At 43.4% G+C, this 13693-nt stretch overlaps 1 protein-coding gene across 8 annotated transcripts in view; it reads right to left on the bottom strand.

Annotated features, from left to right (window-relative positions):
• Nucleotides 1-13693, bottom strand: part of slc20a2 (solute carrier family 20 member 2) — a 201968-nt gene that overhangs the window by 114312 nt on the left and 73963 nt on the right. For 4 of the 8 annotated variants that reach the window (XR_009826552.1, XM_062050770.1, XM_062050769.1 and 1 more), the window contains exon 2: nt 10873-11090. The exons of 1 other annotated variant lie outside the window; for it this stretch is intronic. The gene's annotated coding sequence lies outside the window, so the exon portion shown is untranslated. Of the gene's footprint in view, nt 1-7283; nt 7386-10872; nt 11136-13693 lie in introns of those variants that run through there. 3 more of the 8 variants (XM_062050772.1, XM_062050773.1, XM_062050774.1) reach the window with 3 other exon arrangements.

Here is a 13693-nt window from a genome sequence, read left to right as displayed (position 1 = left end):
TCTTCCTGGGGGATCCCGAGGCGTTCCCAGGCCAGCCAGGAGCCATAGTCTTCCCAACATGTCCTGGGTCTTCCCCGTGGCCTCCTACCGGTTGGACTTGCCCTAAACACCTCCCTAGGGAGGCGTTAGGGTGGCATCCTGACCAGATGCCCGAACCACCTCATCTGGCTCCTCTCGATGTGGAGGAGCAGCGGCTTTACTTTGAGCTCCCCCCGGATGGCAGAGCTTCTCACCCTATCTCTAAGGGAGAGCCCCACCACCCGGCGGAGGAAACTCACTTCGGCCGCTTGTACCCGTGATATTGTCCTTTCGGTCATAACCCAAAGCTCATGACCATAGGTGAGGATGGGAACGTAGATCGACCAGTAAATTGAGAGTTTTGCCTTGCGGCTCAGCTCCTTCTTCACCATAACGGATCGATACAGCGTCCACATTACTGAAGACGCTGCACCGATCCGCCTGTCGATCTCACGATCCACTCTTCCCTCACTCGTGAACAAGACTCCTAGGTACTTGAACTCCTCCACTTGGGGCAGGATCTCCTCCCCAACCCGGAGATGGCATTCCACCCGTCTCCGGTCGAGAACCATGGACTCTGACTTAGAGGTGCTGATTCTCATCCCAGTTGCTTCACACTCGGCTGCGAACCGATCCAGTGAGAGCTGAAGATCCTGGCCAGATGAAGCCATCAGGACCACATCATCTGTAAAAAGCAGAGACCTAATCCTGCAGCCACCAAACCGGATCCCCTCAACGTCTTGACTGAGCCTAGAAATTCTGTCCATAAAAGTTATGAACAGAATCGGTGACAAAGGGCAGCCTTGGCGGAGTCCAACCTTCACTGGAAACGTGTCCGACTTACTGCCGGCAATGCGGACCAAGCTCTGACACTGATCGTACAGTGAGTGGACCGCCACAATCAGACAGTCCGATACCCCATACTCTCTGAGCACTCTCCACAGGACTTCCCGAGGGACACGGTCAAATGCCTTCTCCAAGTCCACAAAGCATATGTAGACTTGTTGGACAAACTCCCTTGCACCCTCAAGGACCCTGCCGTGAGTATAGAGCTGGTCCACAGTTCCACGACCAGGACGAAATCCACATTGTTCCTCCTGATTCCTAGATTCGACTATCCGGCGTAGCCTCCTCTCCACCTGAATATACCTTACCGGGAAAGGCTGAGGAGTGTGATCCCACGATAGTTGGAACACACCCTCCGGTTCCCCTTCTTAAAGAGAGGAACCACCACCCCGGTCTGCCAATCCAGAGGTACCGCCCCCGATGTCCATGTGATGCTGCAGAGTCTTGTCAACCAAGACAGCCCCACAGCATCCAGAGCCTAAAGGAACTCCGGGCGGATCTCATCCACCCCCGGGGCCTTGCCACCGAGGAGCTTTTTAACTACCTCAGCAACCTCAGCCCCAGAAATGGGAGAGCCCACCAAAGATTCCCCAGACACTGATTACTCATAGGAAGACATGTTGGTGGGATTGAGGAGATCTTCGAAGTATTCCCTCCACCAATCCACAACATCCGCAGTCGAGGTCAGCAGAACACCATCTGCACCATACACGGTGTTGACAGTGCACTGCTTCACCTTCCTGAGGCGGCGGATGGTGGTCCAGAATCGCTTCGAAGCCGTCCGGAAGTCGTTTTCCATGGCTTCCCAGAACTCCTCCCACGTCCGAGTGCATGCCTCTGCGACCGCCGAAGCCGCACACTGCTTGGCCTGTCGGTACGCTGCCTCCGGAGTCATATGAGCCAAAGTAACCCGATAGGACTCCTTCTTCACCTTGACGGCATCCCTCACCGCCAGCGTCCACCAACGGGTTCTAGGATTACCGCCACGACAGGCACCAACTACCTTGCGGCCACAGCTCCAATCAACCGCCTCGACAATAGAGGTGCAGAACATGGTCCACTCGGACTCAATGTCCAGCACCTCCCTCGTGACATGTTCAAAGTTCTTCCGGAGATGGGAATTGAAACTCTCTCTGACAGGAGACTCTGCCAGACGTTCCCAGCAGACCCTCACAATGCGTTTGGGCCTGCCATGTCTGTCCGGCATCCTCCCCCACCATTGCAGCCAACTCACCACCAGTTGATGATCGGTAGAAAGCTCCGCCCCTCTCTTCACCCGAGTGTCCAAAACATGAGGCCACAAATCCGATGACACAACTACAAAGTCGATCATGGAACTGCGGCTTAGGGTGTCCTACTGCCAAGTGCACATATGGACACCCTTATGTTTGAACATGGTGTTTGTTATGGACAATCTGTGACGAGCACAAAAGTCCAATAACAAAACACCACTCGGGTTCAGATCCGGGCGGCCATTCTTCCCAATCACGCTTCTCCAGGTGTCACTGTCGTTGCCAACATGAGCGTTGAAGTCCCCCAGTAGGACAAGGGAATCACCCGGGGGAGCACTTTCCAGTACTCCCTCGAGTGTATCTAAAAAGGGTGGGTACTCTGAACTGCTGTTTGGTGCGTAAGCACAAACAACAGGCGCAGGGGCTATCCTCTCATCCACTGGGTTGAACTCCAATGTGCAGGCTTTGAGCCGGGGGGCAACAAGAATTGCTACCCCAGCTCGTCGCTTCTCACTGCGTGCAACGCCAGTGTGGAAGAGAGTCCAGCCTCTCTCAAGAGAACTGGTTCCAGAGCCCTTTCTGTGCATCGAGGTGAGTCCGACTATATCCAGCCGGAACTTCTCTACCTCGCGCACTAGCTCAGGCTCCTTCCCCCCCAGCGAGGTGACATTCCACGTCCCAAGAGCTAGCTTATGTAGCCGAGGATCTGACCGCCAAGTGCCCTGCCTTCGGCTTCCGCCCAGCTCACAATGCACCCGACCTCTGTGGCCCCTCCCATGAGTGGTGAGCCCATTGGAGGGGGAACCCACGTTGCCTCTTCGGGCTGTGCCCGGCCGGGCCCCATGGAGACAGGCCCGGCCACCAGGCGCTCGCCATCGTGCCCCAACTCCGGGCCTGGCTCCAGAGGGGGGCCCCGGTGACCTGCGTCTGGGCGAGGGAAATCTGAGTCCTTGTTGATGCATTCCCATAGAAGTCTTCGAGCTGCTCTTTGTCTGATCCCTCACCTAGGACCTGTTTGTCTTGGGAGACCCTACCAGGGGGCATGAAAGCCCCCGGACAACATAGCTCCTAGGATCATTGGGACATATACATATATATACATATATACACATACATACATACAGTACATACATTAAAGATTAAAGATTAAAGTACCAATGATTGTCACACACTCCAACCCTTTGTTGCTGAGTGCCAAGCAGGGAGGTTATGGGTCCCATTTTTATAGTCTTTGGTATGACTCGGCTGGGATTTGAACTCCAACCTACCGATCTCAGGGCGGACACTCTAACCATACATTCATACATATATATATATGCATATATATATATACTAGGGGTGTAACGGTACGTGTATTTGTATTGAACCGTTTCAGTACGGGGGTTTCGGTTCGGTTTGGAGGTGTACCGAACGAGTACTCATGCTAGTAGCGCCCGAGCTAGGACAACATGTAAAAGCCAGAGCTGGAAGACCCTCCTGCCTCGTTAAGATTGGAGGAGACACTCTTCCAGGGCTGATGTATTCTCGGGGGCAACACCCTTCACTCTACCCGGCAGTGGGTCTCCACAGCTCCGGACTCCAGGGTAAATGACGAGTCCGGCGATTAGTTGCAAATCGTGGCTTTATTGAGGTCTAGCACACAGCCAATCCAACAAAACCTAGCCACTCCCCGCACTCACGCTACCGCTCCCTCACCTCGGTCGCCCACACACTCACCTCACATGCTGTCACATATTAAAGGGCCACACACACACATACGCTACTCCCATAACACATGCTAACCCATTTGAAGTCAGGCAGGGCTAAAGCAATAACAAATGTTTTTATAGCAGCAGATATAAATCCATATTGCATTAAAAACTATATTTTGACCCACTTTTATGGTGGAAGAACAATGAGCCCATATATCCCCTTACTGCTAAATTAGCCAGGCTGGGGGGGGGGGGGGGGGAAGAAAAGTTAATCTGAGGCTGAGTTGACTTGAAACTGTTTAATGTTGCACTTTTTATATGTAGAAGAAAAGTTTTGTCATTTTATTTAATCTGAGCAACAACTTGAGGCAGTTTAATGTTGATTAACGTGGAAGTTAAACAAGTTGAAAAACTTATTGGGGTGTTACCATTTAGTGGTCAATTGTACGGAATATGTACTGTACTGTGCAATCTACTAATAAAAGTCTCAATCAATCAACCAAAAAAAGCACTTTATATGTAGAAAGGTTTTGTTAAGAAACCATTCTGAGCCTTATCTTATTTAGTTTTTATTTTATACATGTTGACCACATTAACCCTGGCAATGGACCCTGTGTGTGTATGTATGTTATGCCATTGTTTACAAATTTTTGTGTACCGTTACACCCCTAATATATACACATATATATACACATATATATACATATATATACAGTTAGGTCCATAAATATTTGGACATTGACACAATTTTCGCGCTTCACAGTGCAGATGGACAATGACCCGAAGCATACTGCGAAAGCAACCAAATACTTTTTTAAGGCAAAGAAGTGGAATGTTCTGCAAAGGCCAAGTCAATCACCTGACCTGAATCCGATTGAGTATGCATTTCACTTGCTGAAGACAAAACTGAAGGGAAAATGCCCAAAAAACAAGCAGGAAGTGAAAACAGCTGCAGCAGAGGCCCGGAAGAGCATCACCAGGGACGAAACCCAGCGTCTGGTGATGTCTATGGGTTCCAGACTTCAGGCTGTCAAAGGATTTGCAACAAAGTATTAAAAAGTGACAATTTGATTTATGATTATGTTAGTTTGTCCAATTACTTTTGGTCCCTTAAAAGGTGGAAGGCACATATAAAATGAGTTGTAATTCCTACATCGTTCACCTGATTTGGATGTAAACACCTTCAAATTAAAGCTCAAAGTCTGCACTTAAAGCACATCTTGATTGTTTCATTTCTAATCCATTGTGGTGTTGTACAGAGCTGGAATACTGAAAATTGTGTCAATGTCCAAATATTTATGGACCTAACTGTGTATATGTGAGATTGGGTCTTTTTTTTCAGGAACACTAATACAAAAATTCACAATAATGTGTGATTGAATGCTAAACATGTTATGACTTTTTTTTTTTTACTAAATGAGACACTCAGAATGTACAATAAAGTAAAGAAGAAAGTGGGATGTACAATATTAACTATGAGCGATAAAACACTGAATATAAACAACTAGAGACGTCCGATATTATCGGCCGATAAATGCTGTAAAATGTAATATCGGAAATTATCGGTATCAGGTTTTTTTTACCGGAATCGTTTTATTTATGTATTTATTTTATTAAATCAACATAAAAAACACAAGATACACTTACAATTAGTGCACCAACCCAAAAAAAAACTCCCTCCCCCATTCACACTCATTCGCACAAAAGGGTTGTTTCTTTCTGTTATTAATATTTCTGGTTCCTACATTATATATCAATATAGATCAATACAGTCTGCAAGGGATACAGTCCGTAAGCACACATGATTGTGCGTGCTGCTGGTCCACTAATAGTACGAACCTTTAACATTTAATTTTACTCATTTTCATTAATTACTAGTTTCTATGTAACTGTTTTTATATTGTTTTACTTTCTTTTTTATTCAAGAAAATGTTTTTAATTTATTTATCTTATTTTATTTTATAAATTTTTTTAAAAAGGACCTTATCTTCACCATACCTGGTTGTCCAAATTAGGCATAATAATGTGTTAATTCCACGACTGTATATATCGGTATCAGTATCGGTTGATATCGGTATCGGTAATTAAGTGTTGGACAGTATCGGAATATCGGATATCTGCAAAAATGCCATTATCGGGCATCCTTATAAACAACATATGACTGTCACTCCTCTTTTACTTCTCACACCACCTCCTCAATTGACATCTTCTACAATCTAGCGAAACCGAACTAAAATGCAACAAACACGGCGAAATATGAACATAAACATCTACAATCTGATATAATATTGTTTTTCTGCCGAACTTTGTAACAAAAATCTGCTTCCGTGTCTGTCCCTGACACCTGGGTTTCAGGTTGGCCGCTCTGGAAACACTCTGTGGAAACAAACCTCGCCTACACTGCTTGGTGCCTCGTCTGAGCTGCTGGGATGCAGATTACCGCAATTACACGTATATCACTCAAAACCGAATATTGCAACCACTGAAATACTTTCTATAGTAATCACCAAACATCATTATGGCGGCTACAGTTTAGATGTTAAAGGTAAAAAAACATATTTGAAAACATCCGGCAAAGTTCAGTGAGCAGGTTGTGTTATGTGTGACTTTGTCTGTTGACATTTTGTGTTGGTTGGATTTTTTTGTGTGTGCCATGACTAGGGAACGTTGTTTGTATTGGGGCCTATAAGTAAATGCTGCGCATCTCTGCAGTCAGAGCGGAATTAAAGATCCCCGACCTTATACCCATGTTGTCCACTAAATGTCAACAAAGTAGCAGTACCAATATTGGCAAACATTTAAAATGAATGCGGGCCAAATTGAAGATGCTGGCGGGCCGCACTTAGCTAGCGGGCCGTAGTTTGGACACCTTACTGTACAATGCAGATAAACATGTTTATGATTGAGTGATAGCAAGTAGGTAGTGTACTTTCCGTGCGCACTGTATGTCAGAATAAAAAAATAAATTAAATGAAATTAAAAAATATTCCTTTTTCTTTAAAAGCACAGACAAGCTGTTAACCTGTCCAGAAAACATGAGTAAAACAAGTTGAGAGGGACATAATCTTTGAGGCAGAGACAGTTTCTTCCTGTACGTGTCAAGTATAGCAAAGGAATAATAAGGGTAAAAACCAGACAGGCAGAACATTTTCCCAACCCTAGACAAACACGTGAGCCGTGAAAGCCTCTGGAAGCGTGCACCACCTGTGTGCAAACAATGTGATCCCTTCCTCTCACTGTTTGCAGCACAATGCCCATAAATCTGCCCGAGATGCCACTGCAGCACCGCCACCTCTACAGCCGGCTACAAAACCACCGTGTCACGAGCTCAGGCCCCGCATTGGCATGCGGCGGCACCGTCCGCGCTTCATTGCGGCTGTGACGCGGCAGTCACATGCCGCGAACTACAAACACCTGATGTTTGGACATCTCACAAAGTTATGACACAGATGTGATGAAGAGAGAGAGCGGAATCCTGAAAGTCAACTTCACTCACCTTCACGTGTCCACACATCTGTGTGAAGACAAATGAAGAAGACAAAACCGCAGCGGCACTAGAGGAGAGGGGGCAAGCTGCAAAGATGAAAACCAAAAAAACCAGGCAGGGCGCGCGATTGACAGGAAAGCAGATGAGTCGAGAGTGGAGGAGAACAGCTGATGATAAGAAGAGTGAGTGGAGGTGGGACGGAGGAGGACTTCAGCGGGTTATGGTGGTGCAGGACAAACCGAGTCTAGACGGTGTCTTCAAACGATAATATCCACTGTTGAGAACACCAATGAAAGGACAGTCGGGAAAGGAGGAGGCAGCCAATGACGGTGCAGCAACATCATCAAGACTTTGTGTGGAGCAAGGATATTCAAAGCCACAACTTTTCCTTCTCAGAAATGAAAGTTGATCCATAGGAGAGATTTTTTTTATATCCAATAGGACGCCAACACAGACGAAATACTTCATTAGCACTTAGCGATAAATCGATTGTGGATGGTTTCTGAACTGAATGAAGTGATTTGAAAACTAAAATTTTACGACACGTTTTTGAATTGAATTATAATTTGCAGGGCATGAACAAGTAAAGGCTCTCTTTGACCACGTGATAATTTATTAGCAAGTACAGAACAAAATCAATATTGTAATACCGGTAATGAGCAAATTAACAATAGAGTGTCCGATAGAACTTTTTGACTTCCAATACAATACCGATATTGGAGCCTTGAATATTAGCTGATACCAATATTAGTCCAATACACCATCAGCACGATAAACAGATAGATAGATGATTTTATTATTTTGTAGTGTGGAATGTTTGAAAAGGTTATATCAAGTGAAATTGGTAGGTATGAAAAACACTAACCTTATGACAGGCTGTCTTTATTATTTTTTCCCCGCAACATCTAGTTTGGGTTTGGGTACCGAATCCGGTATTTTTTTCAGACTACATTATCTGAAATTGGCCGCATTTCTACACTATATTTTACCTTATAATTTACCGTATTTTTCGGACTATAAGGCGCACTTAAAATCCTTTAATTTTCTCAAAAATCGACAGTGCGCCTTACAACCTGGAGCGCCTAATGTACGGCATAATTCTGGTTGTGCTTACTGACCTCGAAGCAATTTTATGTGGTACATCATCTACTGGTCCATAAGTGTGACCAGTAGATGGCAGTTATACATAAGAGATACGTGTAGACTGCAATATGATGGCAGTAAATAACAGCAAAACTTTAAATGTTCCATTGAGTATATAAAACATTACACACGGTGCTTAAAAATCTGTCAAAATTATTTTAGTACGACTTCGGTAAACTATGAAGCTGTACCGCTTGATGGATTGTCGGCGGATTAAAACATACGAGTATTATTATGGTGTGTGTATAAGGAGTGCAAAATGGCACCTATTAACAGACATATTACCTGCCGTTTTGTTTCGCAATATTATTAAAATATATTGCCAATATTAAAACCATCTTTTCGTATCTTCTGGTACCTGCTGATGTGTATTTGGGATCTGCATAAGTTCTGAAAATGTGCACGCGTTTGCAATTGCAGTCCGTGCCGACACCGTAGTCATAAGCTTCTTCTTTTTCTCTATCTTCTTGTTATGGGACATTCATCTTCCGCTACTAATATAAAGTAGTGTAAAGTTCTTACTTATATCTGTCAGTAGACTAGCTATCAAAGCGCTAAAAACTGTAGTGGGTTTACATAATTCACCCATGGAACTTTAGTTATTAGAGAGTTCTGGTCGGACGGTTTTTACAGGACACATTTCCAGCATTGATGTTGCACTAGTGAGCCACGGATGAGAAGATGCTGCTCCATTATTGATTGAAGTAAAGTCTGAATGTCATTTAAACAGTTAGCTCCATCTTTTGACACTTCTTCCACTCCCGTCCTTGCACGCTACACCGCTACAACAAAGATGACGGGGAGAAGACGCTGTCGAAGGTGAGCCACGTAAATAAGACCGCCCACAAAACGGCGCATCCTGAAGCCAATGTTTGTATGAAAATATACCTGACTAGACCCGCTCATCGGCAGTGCGCCTTATAATCCGGTGCACCCTATGGTCCGAAAAATACGGTAAGTAAAACTTTTAAAGCCACGGAAATTTCCAAAGATAAAATGTTTAATATTTGCAAGTGTCAAATTTTTTGCAGTGTACGGCAAGCCGAATAGCATTTCCAACATTTTAAAGCAGTATGTTAATAAAAGCAGGTGCACTTTAAAGTATTTTATAACGTTGCATGCATAACCTACACATATTTTAACTGTTGAACCTGTTTCTATAAATAAAGCTAAATCAAAGTAAATGTTAGTTAGTTTCAGTTTATTCGAACATCCATACAACACAATTACAATGTATTGCATCACATATTTCCAGTTGTTTCACCACAGCATGTCCGAAAAGGAGTAGGAAGAAGCACACCTTATTTAATCCTACCCTTTTTGCATACATAGCCGTTTTATCCCATTTCCTTTTCCGTTTGTAACAGAACAGTGAATAAATAAATACCAATAAAAAAATACTATAAGTAAATAAACAAATATTAAATACATAAATAAATATTAGACATAAACATATACACAATAAATAGTGAGGTAATGTATGGTTTACCTAGATGAATGAGATCTCTTTAAAAAAAAAAAAAAGGTTCAAGATGTTTATCATAATTCTTCTTCTTTGTACTTTGTGAACATTTGTAGTTTGAACAGTTTTAAACTCAATCATATTATTGCTTTGTTTGATGTCCTTGCTTAATCCATTCCATAATTTAATTTCACATACAGATATGCTAAAGGTCTTAAGTGTTGCATGTGCATACAAACGTTTTGAATCATGTTTCTCCTCTTTTGTTGAGAAGAATTGTTGTTCATTCTTGGGTGACATCTTTTCGCATGCAAAGTTAGAAAAATACCTTAAGGTGCACCTGTATTGTTTTGTTTCTTCGACCCAAAAAATCTTTCAGTCATGTATACCTCGTCCTCGTCATTTTCTTATAAGCAGGGGCGCCGGCAGGAATTCAAGGCCCTATGACCCCCTAAAAACACAAACACACACACACAACACCTGGCAGTCAGGGGCCCTTGGAATTGTCCCAAACTGCTTAAAATCAATGTTAAAATATCATCCTGGTTAGATAAGACTATCGTCACACCCCTAATATTAACAATCAGTAAATAGGACATAACTGCCCTGCAGGAGGTCATGATGCTGATGCTGTGACATGTCCCGACATTGTCTTGGTTACGGAGGGCCCGCCGCACATGACAACGCAACATCTCTGCCACAATTGTTCCTTTCAATGGCACATCGGGAACAGTGCGGCTTTATGTCCGCCACCCAGCAGGGCCCTGAGTCCCAGCAGGGTCGTCACTCTCCAGACCAAAAAAAGCCAGTGACAATAATACCAGAAGAAATCCTCAGCGAGAGACGGACGTGGTTAACTAACTTGTCAAAGCTGCTCTCCCTTCCACACCACATCTTTAGCACAATAGTTGGGTAATATTCCACAGTCCGTCGCAAACCTTGCCACACAATATTGCAGCAGCCAACCAAACAATCAACACAAATGTTACTTACATACATGGCTGAGGCAAAGGTATGTTGAGTGCTTTGGCTCAGGTCCAGTCTCCCTCTAAACCCGTCCCGTCTGAGAGTTCTGATCCAGTGTTTGCTGGAGTTCCCGCGGCTCCTCTCCCTCTGGGTGCCCCAACTCGCCCTGCCTGCTAGAAAGCCTTTGCGTCAGCTGCACCTGCTGCCTCCTGACTCTGTGCTCCGCAGCAGGGGGGCGCTGTTGTCTTCCACGAGCAAAGCACGTGCACACACACACACACACACACACACTGAAACACACACGCACACACACACACACACACACAGTACTGTGTTATGATCAGTCAGGCGCCATGTGCAAGAGGACGGGGGTGTTAAAGAATGACAACAACAGCATGCATGACTGCATTGAGCATGTCTGTTTCAACACCACCTCCAATGGTTCCACATACAAACACACACACACACACACACACACACACACACACACACACACACACACACACACACACACACACACACACACACACACACACACACGCCTACGCAGGAGCATACAAACTGTCTATCACATGGTCTCAACACAGCCTGGTGGCATTTACACTTTTTAAACAATGTTAAAAACATTTCAACAAGTCTCCTCTCTACTGTATGGCACAACCCAGCAAAAACTCTAATCACGTTGTTTTCCCCCTGCACCATTGTCAAAAAAAATTGATTTTCGAATTAATCACGATTCTTACTAGTAACGATTCTTAATCGACTCAAAAACATAGAAAATCTATCGATATATATTTTTTTTCTAATCTGTCCTGTCCAGCCACTCAGGCAAATCCTATTGTTGATGTAGATTATCTATATCTGCTGTACAGATTTACTTTAGAAAATAGAAGTGTTGGATAAATCCCTTGTTGACTTATTTGTATTTGACTTTATTAAATGTTTGGGTAGAATTGTATTATTATTATTCTTTTAAGTAATAAATAAATGTATCAGAGCTGTTATCTATTTTATAGAGCAGGGGTCGGCAACCCAAAGTGTTAAAAGAGCCATATTGGACCAAAAATACAAAAAACAAATCTGTCTGGAGCCGCAAAAAATGAAAAGCCGTATATAAGTCTTATAATGAAGGCAACACATGATGTAAGTATCTATATTAGCACTATTATCCTACTATCAAAATGACTATGTGTCGCAGGATGAAGCAAATCTTTGTTGACAGAAATGTTGAAATGTATTATTTATTCTACACATTTTTACAACATTAGAAACCATTAGTAAATTAGAGGCTACACAGAAGGTGAGATAACTCCTGGAAAATACTGACTTTGAATGGCCAAAGGTATAGATGTGTGTGTTCAAGTTAAAGGAAACGGCAGGCTATCTTCTTTTAATAGACTTATTACAATCTTTAGCAAGCTAGGTAATGTTTGCTGTGGTCTGGAACAACATGGCACATAAAACAACTATCTGAAATGCAGCCAAAATCACATACAGATAATGTGTCATGAGACATGCAAAACTAAATTATATACAAAGAGGATAAAAGTAAAGGAAATTAAATGAGCTCAAATATACCTACAAATGAGGCATGATGATGCAATATGTACATACAGCTAGCCTAAATAGCATGTTAGCATTGCTTAGCTTGCAGTCATGCACTGACCAAATATGCCTGATTAGCACTCCAACAAGTCAATAACATCAACAAAGCGCACTTTTGTGCATTCACGCACAGCATAAAACGTTTGGTGGACAAAATGAGACAAAGAAGGAGTGGAACATTTTACACGTAAAAAACTGCTGCGTCACAGTCCACACGATGGTGAGTTCAAGAACCACCGAACTTAGTAGGACAAAACGACGTTCACCAAATACTCCCATCAGTGAAGCATACACACAAACATATTAAACAGTGGGCTTTCTAACAATTGGGAAGGTTTGTGTCATGTTTGTCCTTAAACAAAAAACATACTAAAACAAAAAAAATATTTTTCCCCCATCTTTTTCCATTTTCAATCCTCTTTTAAAAATGCTCCAGGGAGCCACTAGGGCGGCTCGAGAGCCGCGGGTTGCTGACCACCGTTATAGAGGAATGCAGTTAATCAAAGAACTGGCACCCATCCATCCATCCATCCATCCATTTTCCACCGCTTTCTTCGTTTGGGGTTGCGGGGGTGCTGGAGCCTATCTCAGCTGCATGTTCTTAAAGAAGTATTGATTTTGAATCGAGAATCGATTCGGAATCGAATCGTTACCCCCAAGAATCTAATCGAATCGTGTGGTGCCCAAATATTCACATGCCAAGTTATCACTCATTGATGGTACGTGCACACCAATTCGACTTCGATTTCAAATCCTATCTTTTTATGTAGTTAATTCGTATTACCAAAAAAATGTGATGTTTAATACGCAGGCAATCTGCAGACATGAAGTCACTCGTGTTGCACCGCTCCAATTTTAGTAGGTCTTAGTCTTCTGCATTTGTGGCATGTTCAAAGATGGTGTGCAATCAAAGTCGACTTTTGCTGAACCCGATTATTGCGCGTAGAAGATCAGGAAGGAAGAGGGCAAGCATTTCGGCTCTCGCAGTTTGCGGAATATTTGCTTCGACGTCTACGCCGAAGAACGTGTGGGTGAGCAGTCGGAGAGAGGAGTAGTGGAACTTTGACATGAGTTCCTAAAACATATGTGATCACTTGTTTTCTGCTCACTTGCCAACTATTTACTTTTCAGCCTTTTATTTTGGAGCAGAATTATGACTAGGGCTGCACAATTTTGAGAAAAATTGCGATTTTTATATTTTATACATATAAATGCATAAAACTGTGGAAATAACGAGTGAAGG

Source organism: Entelurus aequoreus, linkage group LG06 (assembly GCF_033978785.1).
Source record: "Entelurus aequoreus isolate RoL-2023_Sb linkage group LG06, RoL_Eaeq_v1.1, whole genome shotgun sequence".
NCBI lineage: Eukaryota > Metazoa > Chordata > Actinopteri > Syngnathiformes > Syngnathidae > Entelurus > Entelurus aequoreus.
Note: the sequence above shows the minus strand (reverse complement) of the source record. Positions and strands in the feature narration are given on the sequence as shown.